An 8,534-nucleotide genomic window follows, 5' to 3' on the forward strand; every position below is an offset into this window, starting at 1 on the left:
GGAGCTGAAGAAGAAAGTCACTGAAAACCCACCTGCTGGTGAAGCCATGGGGAAACCTAATTGCTCAAGTAACTAGAAATCCCAGGTAACTGATCTTCAGAGTTAGTTCAGCCCAGGGTTTTAGAATATAATCCAAAAGTTTCTGATGTTCCCCACCCATCAGGATCCCAGCTGTGAGAAAGGAATTGTTGATTCATTCCCCTGAGAGAGAGAAGGAAATTTAAAAGAGTGGGGTTGGGGGCTGTGCTGGCCTCTGTCTTGCCTGGAAAAGCCAGGTAGCTGCACCCAGGTACCTGGGTCACCATAATAAGCAGGCTTGAGATAGATTTTAGAAACTGGAGTATAGAGGTCATGGAATATAGAGGTCATAATGAGCAGGGCTTGGGATAGATTTTAGAAACTGGAGTATAGGGGTCATGGAATCCCACACAGGACATAAGAGGAGATGTCCAAAAGAGGCCCTTCAGATTTGCTGTGGAAACTATTATTTGGACTGGGTGTCACAAATCTGTGTTTCCCCTCAGTACTTTGAAGGGTGGGCTGGCATATTTTGAGAACCAGGAATAAATTCCATATAGGAATAGTTTGGAGCAAGGCTTCCCTTCTAGGAGAGGAATAAGAATGCTTTGGGGTAAGATGGAGGATGGTTCTTTCTTCCTCCTAGGGTATTAGGTAGTTTCTTCTGCCCCAGGAGGAGTTCTACATCTGCACTAAGGGGGAGTAAAACCAATCCTGACTCTATATGGTGGGATTATGGTTCTTACCTCACTGTGAAGCTTGAAGCAGAGGCTGGTTCTTCATGATTTGAGATGGGTGGGACATGTGCTCACCTTCTTACTTTTCTTGGTAGGTAAATTCATATTTGTTAGGGACTGTTGCCCAATGCTAGAGTCTTGTTCCCTCTCATTAAAGCTATTGGCTTCTTTACTTGTCAACATACAAGAATAATTTTTCCTATGCTATAGGTCATGCTCTACCCACCATGGTGAAAGCAGTCAGCAGAGAGACAGAGGACAGAAATTGTCATTGAGTTCTGTCCTTTCCAAGATACTTAAAAGTGGGCAGCCAAATTTCATTAAGTGTAGAATATTTGGAAATAGTCTTTCCAACGGGGAAAATGCTGTTCCTTGAATTCAAAGATTATTGAGGAAGATGATGCTCCTGGGAAGGGATTGTCAAAAATGAAACATTGAGACTGTTTTTCTCATGTAGGCCAGACACTGTTCTTGGGAGTATTTCCCAGAAAATGGTTTTCTAAGTGTTTTAAAAATAGCATTGTGACAGCATCATTTGGATCATCTGTAATCTCAAAGGTTCATCAGTTGGAAGTGTAGTACTCAATTCTAACACACTCAGTCTGACATGTACGTATAAAAACATTCTAATTACTTTATGATACCTTATATGTTGAACCTAATTGTTTAAATTTTGGAAAAAATGAATATTTTAGAAGCATGCTTATTATAAAATTTATCTTTCTTTTTAAAAAATAAACAAATGTTACACGTTCTCAACTCTGTATTTATTTTTCTGGCTAATTATTTTCTGGACTGTGAAATGAGTTTATAAGGCAGAAAGCAATTGAAAGTTGTAACAGGGTGCCATCTACTGGGGAAAAAGAACAGAAGATTTTAAAAATACAATGGGGGGTCTTGTTGCCAAGTAGGGGATATGTAGAAAAATAATGTGATGAATGTGAAGTAAAAGAAATCATAAAAAGAGATGGGAAATTCATACTTTTATTAGTACTGAAAAAATTTTATTTGAGCTGTTTAATGCTTCTTTGATGTTTATTTTAACATCAGATCAGATTTCAGATAGCAGGAAAAAACCCTCAGTCTATACTTAAAATCCTAAAACTTTCAAATGGCAAAGACCTTTGAGATCAATACTCCCATGTTACAGATGAAATGGGGTTCAAAGAGGACATGGGACTCATAATGTTGTCCATCAAGATCATCATGATCTCTTTGATTCCCTCACTACAAGATGGTCCTCACTTAGATCAAGTGGCTATTTGGTTAAACATGATTTAAGAGATGTGGAAAAAATTACCCAGGGCCAACTTGCCGTCTCTCCTGATGTCTGGACAGAAAGTTAGTTTTGTCATTAGCTTTGCTTCTTTGAGTGGAAATTGGTGCCTCTCTGTGTGTACTATAAATTCCCTTAGATCTCTTCATACAAACAAGGTTTTTCTGAGAAGATTTTGTGTCCTTCCTTGTTTACAAAGTGGATGAGCAGAATTTCTGCCTGTAGGTCTAATTGCAAGCAAAAGAGGGTGATGAAAGGAGGAGCATTTTGAGAAGTGACCCTGGCTTCCTGGAGAAACCTGGTGAGGCATAGCTCCAGGGCTCCCAAATTCAGAGAAAAGTAGGCTTCGGAGGGAAAATCATGCACGAGGAGAGGTTATTTGTTTAAATTTCATGTCAGAAAGGGAAGGAAATAAGGAGCATATTTAGATTCAGGCTGTCTGATCTGGAGCCTGAGAGCTGATCTGCTCAATTACTTAGCCACCAGGCCTCCATAGGGAGGTCACATCTCCTGGAGCCAGTACAGAACAGCCCGGCTTCTGAGAGGATTTGCATGTAGGTAATATGGACCATGGTGAGAGACTGGGAATCCAGGGATGGGAACATGGGTTTCCCTTTTGCAATTTTTTTTCTTACAAAAGAAAAAGAAAAAGAAAGAAAGAAAGAAAGAAAGAAAGAAAGAAAGAAAGAAAGAAAGAAAGAGTAAGATTCTGCAAGCATCAAAAATAGCTTGATTAGATACTAGGTAAAATTCTAAAATAATGTAATCCTAAATCTATTTGTTGTTATAAAAAAGTAAATGACCATCTGAGCCCCCAGTGAGGGTTAGTAACTGTGCTATGTAGATAAGCCTTTTTCCTTTTTACTCCTCTGGATGCTATTGATAGCCAGGAGCAAACTCTCTTTGCTGTACCAATTAGACTGGGAGGTCCAGCCCTACCCTAGGTGGGTGGGAAAATCTGCCTAATTCTGGGGTTCAAAGCCCATTTGGCTCTCTAAATAAACTATATTAGCCAAGTTAAATCTTTTTTTTTTTTTTTTTGAAAACAACAAAAATACCCTTCTCACAGTTCTAGAGGTTGAGAAATCCAAGATCAAAGCACAGCAAACACAGAGTCTGGTGGAGGCCACTTCCTACCAGACAATAATCTGCCAACTCTCACCTTTTACAGGAAGTTAGCCAAATAAACCTTTGTCAAGAAGAAGATGGAGAAGAAGAAGAGGAGGAGGAAGAACAGAAGGAGGAGGAGATGACATTATTTTGTCCTTAATCTGAATTTCTTAGCTTTATTTATCACTTTGTTCAAAACTTGGGTGGAGAAAAGGAAAATGACTTACCAGGTCTCTTAGAAAAACACAACAATTGTAATTTTGCACTACTGGGTTATCATCTTCCTCCCTAGAATCTGTTGATTCTTCTATTTGGTTGCTGCATTCATCCCTACACTCCTAGAGGCTGAAAGCTCCTTAGACAATCTCTTTAAGAGATCTCTTGTACCTCCTCCCTGCTCCCAGCCCTGCCAATTCTCTTTCCTGATTTCCCATTATTTCTGGTTCTTCCTTGGGCCTGCAGTCTAGCTGTCACTGAGAGGCTCCTCACTGTCATCCTGGGATTTTTTTTTTTTTTTTTTTTTTTTTTTTGCATCTGTCCTGTATTGACTCCCAGTTTCTTAACTTCCTCTTTCTTGGTCTATACTCTACTCTTGAACATGGCTAATGATTTTGACAAGTATATTATTCTGTGTTTGATAGAATTTCCCTTAGGGTTATAAAGAAACTGACTATCTTCTAGAATCCCAGTGTTAAGAAATTTCATAACGATGAACATTTTGTGGGACCCTGGTAGGTCCTTTACATTTGCAAGCACATTCTTTAAGTTCTGAGATTTTCTTGTATTATTTATTTTATAATGTTCTTTTCTCCATGTTCTTGTTTTTCACCACTACCTTCCCTGGAATCTCCATCTTCATCTGTTTTTTGCATTTATTTACTCTCCTATTGTTTTATTGATGTATAATAATTGTACATAATGATGACATTTGTTGTTACATATTTGTACATGTGCACAATATGACATACAGTTAGGCCAGTTTCACTCCCCATCACTTTCCTCCTCTCCCCCTCCTCCCACCTTTTGGTCCCTTTCCTCTGCTGATCTCTCTTTGATTTCCATGAGATTCCTGCTACTACCACCCCCAACCTTTCTTTTCCTTTTTCCTCTCTAGCTTCTGCATATGAGAGAAAATATATGTCCCTGACCTTCTGAGTTTGAATTATTTTGCTTAACAAAATGATCTCTAGTTCTATCCATTTTCCTGCAAATGACATAATTTCATTTTTCTTTATGGCTTAATAAAACTCTAGTGTGTTTGTGTATGTTTTCTTTATCCATTCATCCATTGATGGATACCTACACTGGATCCATAGTTTGGCCATTGTGAATTGTGCTGTTATAAACATGGGTATGCATGTATCACTGTAATGTGATGACTTTAATTCTTCAGAATAAATTCTAAGGAGTAGTATAGCTGGGTCATGTGGTGGTCCATGTCTAGTCTTTTGAGGAACCTCCATAGTGGTTGAACTAATTTACAATGCCATTAGCAGTGCAAAAGTGTTCCTTTTTCTCCACATTCTCTCCAGCGTTTATGATTATTTGTATTTTTGATGACTGCCGTGCTGACTGGCGTGAGATGAAATCTTAGTGTAGTTTTGGTTTGCATGTCCCTAATTGCTAATGATGTCAATGTTTTTAATGTAATTTTTGGCCATTTATATTTCTTCTTTTGAGAATGGTCTGTTTAATTTGTTTGCCCATTTATTAATTGGGTTATCTGATTTTTGATGTAAAGTTTTTTGAGTTTTTTTGATATATTCTAGATATGAATCCTCTGTCAGAAAAGTACCTAGAAAAGATTTTCTCCTATTCTGTAGGTTTTTCTTTCACACTTTAATTGTTTCCTTTGCTGCACAGAAAGAAATTTTATAAAGTTTTATAAGTTTTATAATCTCATTTATTAATTTGTGGCTTTATTCCTGGAACCCCTTGTATCCTGGTGTTTAAATATAGAATAGTAAACACAGTCTGGACTTGACCATCAATTTAAATTGATCACACAATTTTCTTGTCCTTTTTAAATTTTTATCTCTTTTATTGTTTTGTTTTACTTTCTGTGGGATTTCCTAAACTTTGTCTTTCACTACATAGCATTTGACTTAATTCCTCTGTTTTTAGTTGACCATCTGTGTCTTGGGTCCCTGAGCCTAGAGTTAGACCCATACCTTCTGCAGAAAGGAAACTACACATCCCTGGCTGAATCAGTAGGATGGGAGTGGGGTGTATTGTATTGCCTAACTCCATGGATTTAGGAAGGGTATTTAAATCCTTCTCAAGTAGATTTTTCAGCCAACACTACAATTTTCAGCCTCATTGTACATCCCATTCTTTAGAAGTAACTGATAATTTCTGAGTCCATAGTACAGATAGGCCTCCATCTTGTCTTTCCCACAGCCTTGGCCCCCAGCTTTCAGGTACCAATTAGGTCAGTGTGCTCAGCATCTGCTTTACAGCTTCCAAAACTGGGTTGGCATCTCCCCTTTCCTGTTTCTCTTCTCTCATTTTATTTGTCTATGTGAGATTATGCCTTTTTTCATCTTTTATCATCATTATATTAGGAATTCAGGAGAGATTAATAAGTGTTTAATATTCCATACTTAATGAAAATGATCCCTTTCTCTCTGTCCCTCCCACTTCCATAATTTTTAGTAAGAAATTTATTGTAGTTCAGAAATGATAAGGAGACAAACATTAATCAGCCTGTCAGTGCATATTATCTATATGTATTGAAGCCTCCCATTGTACCTGATAAATATGTGCAATTATTATGTGTTAATCAAAATCATTTTAAAAATGTTTACAAAGATGAAAGTATTAACTACCCTGATTTGATCTTTGAACACTGTATATATGTATTGAGTTATCACACAGAACCCCACAAATTTATAAAATTAATAAATAAGCATATAACTCACATGTTATATAATACACCCAATTATACATTTACAATGTACAATTCAATCATTTATAATATATATTCAGAGTTATGCAGCCATCACCACAATCAGTTTTTGAACATATTTGTTAGCTCAAAGAGAAACCCATTCCCATTATCAATCACTGTCTCTTTTCTCCCTAATCCTTTAGCACTGGGCAATCACTCACACACTTTCTGGCTCAGAGTTTGCCTAATCTGGGTGTTTCCTATAAATGTAGTCATATAATATGTGGTCCTTTATGATGTTTTTTTTCAGTTAGCATGAAGTTTTCAAGGTTTGTCCTTGTAGCATGTATCAATATTTTATTTCTTTTTATTAGTGAATAGTATTCCATTGTCTGGATATATCATATTTTATTTATCCATTCATCCATTAGTAGATATTTGGGTTGTTTTCACTTTTAGGGTATTATTAGTAGCTATAAACATTTGTGTATGTTTCTGTGTAGATTTATGCATTCACTTCTCATGACGTAGGACTAGAATTGCAGATACTCCAAATCCTCACTGATACTTGTAATTATTTGTCATTTTGATCATGACATTTCTACAGGATATAAAATAATGTCTCATTGAATTTTTATTTGCATTTTCCTGGTAGATAATGATACTAAACATCTTTTCATATGCCATTTGTCCATTGATATATGCCATTTGTCCATTGGTATTTCTTCTTTGGATATATATCTATTCAAATTCTATTTAAATTGGGTTAGTTGTTAATGAGTTATAAGGTTTTAAAAAACTATTATGCACACTAGTTCCCTATCAGTTGTATAGTTTATATTGTCCATAGTTTATATTCTGTGCATTTTTTTTTACTTTTTTGATGATATCTTTTACAACAAAAAGATGTCCATTTTATTTCTAATTTGGTTTCTTTTGCATTCTGTGTCATGGAATGAGTTGGAAAGTGTTCCCTCCTGTTCTTTGCAAGAGTATGTGATATGTTGGTGTTAATTCTTTGAATATTTTGTAGAATTTACCAATGAAGACATCTGGGTTTGAATGAGCTCTACTGAGCAGTCTTAAAATGATTAATTCTCTCTCTCTCTCTCTCTCTCTCTCTCTCTCTCTCTCTCTCTTTTTAAAAAGTCTGTTCCAATTTTTAGATTTCTTTTTGAGTTGGTTTACTCAGTTTGCATCTTTCTAGTATCATTTTTCACTTGATTTCCCTCTATCTTTGTGTTTGCTTTTGACTTCAACAGGAATAGAAAAATCATAGCTCAGAGAAATATGGTGATGTGTCTGGATTTGGGCTGCTATGTAGACAGTGTGAGGTGTGGTTTAGTTGACCCTGCCCCTGATGTGGGTCGAGAAGTGCACAACCTGCACAGCTGAGCGTGGTGATCTTAAGTAGAGGCAGGGTTAAGTACAAAGGTTTTGGGACATACTATCTGGGTTTGAATATTGTCTCTGTCATTTTCTAGAGAGGTGTCTTGGGGTAAGTTAATACATCTCCTTAAACTTCAGTTCTGCCTGTATTTTGTAAATAACATTTCCTTCCTCAGAGTGTTTTTGGTTTATATTTGTTTTGTTTTTAAGGATTAAATGACATAATACAGAGGAAATGGTTGGAGCAGTGCCTAATTTAACTCATGTTACTCCTTATTGGATATCCTTATGGCTTCGCTATAAGCTTTATAAAGTTACAAAAAAATTTAATTGCAGAATCCTTAATGCTTAACAAGTGGCCTGATAGATAGCAAGAGCTCAGTGTTGTTTGTTTAATGTTTTATGTCAAAGAACTCAGGGCAAATAGCTTATTTAGAGTACTGATGGATAATGAATATCAACTGGAAAAGCCGGAGGTATATGGAAACTATCTTTTGGGGTTTAGCAGTTATAAATGGCTTGAATTAGGTCATGGAGTCTATACTTGCAAAATTCACCCTTGACATAAAGTAGAGTTATAAGGGAGCACAAAATTTGGGTATGCATGTGTATATGTGTACATGTTCCTACGCTTGGGTCTTATAATAGTAATTGCTTAAGTAAGCAATGGAAAGATGTGATTTAGTAGCAACATAAAAAATTATAAAGTAATTGTCAGTAATAAACTCATTATGGGTAAACAATTCAGATGCAGTTTTATTATCAGAAAGCTGTACTTATATTTTTTTCTTCTTTAAAATTTGTTCTAATTAGTTATATGTGACAGTAGAATGCATTTTGACACATCATACGTAAGTGGAGAATACTTCTCATTCGTCTTGTTGTACATGATGCAGAGTTACACTGGCCATGTAATCATATATGCACATAGGGTAATAATGTCTTATTCATTCTACTATCATTCCTACCCCCACATCTCCTCCTCTCCCTTGACTCCTCTCTGTCTAGTCTAAAATACCACTATTCTTCTCCATGCCCCTCATTGTGAATTAGCATCTGCATATCAGAGAAAAAAACATTTAGCCTTTTGTTCTTTAGGGTTGGCTCATTTCAC

This window comes from Urocitellus parryii, chromosome 12, assembly GCF_045843805.1.
Source record: "Urocitellus parryii isolate mUroPar1 chromosome 12, mUroPar1.hap1, whole genome shotgun sequence".
NCBI classification, from domain to species: Eukaryota; Metazoa; Chordata; class Mammalia; order Rodentia; family Sciuridae; genus Urocitellus; species Urocitellus parryii.